Source organism: Schistocerca americana, chromosome 3, assembly GCF_021461395.2.
Source record: "Schistocerca americana isolate TAMUIC-IGC-003095 chromosome 3, iqSchAmer2.1, whole genome shotgun sequence".
Classification (NCBI taxonomy): domain Eukaryota; kingdom Metazoa; phylum Arthropoda; class Insecta; order Orthoptera; family Acrididae; genus Schistocerca; species Schistocerca americana.
This window is the reverse complement of record NC_060121.1, coordinates 543172049-543174419: the sequence shown is the minus strand read 5'-3', so window position 1 is coordinate 543174419 and position 2371 is coordinate 543172049.

The window sequence follows — 2371 nt, the reverse complement described above, 5'->3', positions numbered from 1 at the left end:
GGTACACCGCTCGCCTGGTGCAAGTCTTTCGATTTGACGCCACTTCGGCGACTTGCACGTCGATGGGGATGAAATGATGATGATTAGGGCAACACAATATCCTGTCCCTAGCCGGGAATCGAACCCGGGCCCTTTGGAATTGACAGTCTGTCGCGCTGACCACTCAGCTACCGGGCGCGGACAGTTATCTGGGAGTGTGTGTTTCATTCTCAGCAGTGAACACACTGGCCTGTTTACTGCGGAATTATCAACACCAAAACTGAACCATGAATGGAGGAAAGAAATACATTAACACTTTCTTCCTCCTGAGAATTAGACTATTATTCACAATGTGTTAACACAGGTATGTATGCTGGAGAGAATCGCAATATTCCTGTTCTAAAAAGAGACGCGCAATTATGAAAACTAGGAAGGAATCAGTGTATAGACTGCAGAATTCTGAAGTTAATACCAAGCCATAAGGCAATAGCTGCCACTGTGTTATCAGATGAACTGGGCGATTTTGTAAGACGAATAATGCTTTTAAGATTGAATCAAAATATAGAAAAGAGGAGGGAGTTTAAACTGGAGACTTATTTTGTCCTCTTTTCCGTAGAAAACGTTTTTGAGAGTCCAGAGAGGATGAAAGAGACTTTCTAAAGTACTTGATAGGTTCAGTCAGAGTGTTGACAGGTTCAGTCAGAGTGTAAATAGAACTACCATCGTTAACATAAACCTCGACTCATAGCAGACGCTGGTACTAACTACCAACCAAGATCTAAAAAAAGGTTGTAGGCTTGGCAAGATGAGGAAGTAAAGTAAAACAGGACAGGTGCATCAACACTTTCTGTACACCTACTTATAATAAAATAATACTATGAAAATAAATGTGACCTCCAAATGCCAATCTATCGATTGACTCCAGCGTACAGCATGTACAACACGAAGATATCTAAACTAAATATAAAAGTAACAGCTTTCAAAAGAGTAAATATAACTAGAACAAAGATTCTCTTTGGTGATCAGACTTAGATAATGGTGTCAGGCTATCTATGTGGAAAGCGACAGCTGCTATGACTAAAACTACGACACATATATATAAAACATAGCTTTACATGTATATGTAGTACAAAAAAAACGCTAAAGAATAAGACCAGAAAGGCCATACTGCTAAAGGTCTTTAAGACAACGGCAGTGTACCGATGTGAATGCGGGTTCCTTAATCAGGACGATAAAAAATAAAATACGGAAATACCTGTAATGATCCTATGAAAAATGAAATCTTACGCACTACTAGTTCGCATGGAAGAATGAAACCGTAAATCTGCATATAAACGATCGAAATACTAAATTCAAAAATGTATAAAAGATGAGAAAGTCATTTAGAACTAATGGACGATGATATTTCACCTAAAAAAGCATTGCACTACTACGTTTTAGGGAAGGACAGTTTCAGAAGACTTGAAAATGTGAATCTCCATACAAACGATCGAAATGCTAAATTTAAAAATGTAAAAAAATGAAAAAGTCATTTAGAACTAATGGACGATAATAGTTCATCAACCTTGCAGTAGGGAAGGTCAGTGTTAGGAGACTAAGTGGACGATGACCGACGTGTGGAACAGGTACATGCAGACGCACAAACCCTGAAGTGCAGAAAAAGAAAATGGCGAATGGGGGAATGTGCCCTTCGCTGATCACACTTGTCAAAGTTTATAGAATACTTCTGCCCCACATTCGTCTAGAGAGAACGTGGTAACAGGGACAACGAGATGAAAATCGTTGAGTCCCATTTAATGGTATTGACATCGCGGTTTTTGGGATCAGTAGACACTGAAACAAAGCATCCAGTGTATTTCGGTACCTTCAACTAAGTCTTCTTTGTAAAGTGAAAGGCGATCTAGGTCTCCGAAAGCCTGGTGTGTATCGCATTCCATACGAATTTGAGGTATCTTCGTGGGACAGACTATCAGAACAATGGAGAACGGATGCAAGGAACATCAGCGACACGATCGTCGAAAGCAACAATGTAAATCATCTGCCTTGAATAAAGGCCCGATATGAAATACCATGAGACCCGTATCGCGGTGCAGACGCCAATTTTTCTAGGACAGCGCAATAAAGGAGTCTATCGAAAGGCAGACATCAGAAACGTAATGAACAGGGACAGAGGTTACAGTTTTAATGAGGGGTGGGGGTCCGCCACTCAGTTTATTAAGACCTCGTCGCCCGTCAAATCCATTAGTGCTGAAATACGCTGAGAGAATTTGAATTTCACGTAATATCGGCGTGAGCAGCGGAAGCACTTTACACCAAACTCGCAGCGCCTGAAAAATGCAGCTGGGTCGGTTGCCGAAGTATTGTACATCAAATGGAAACAACAATTCGGCAT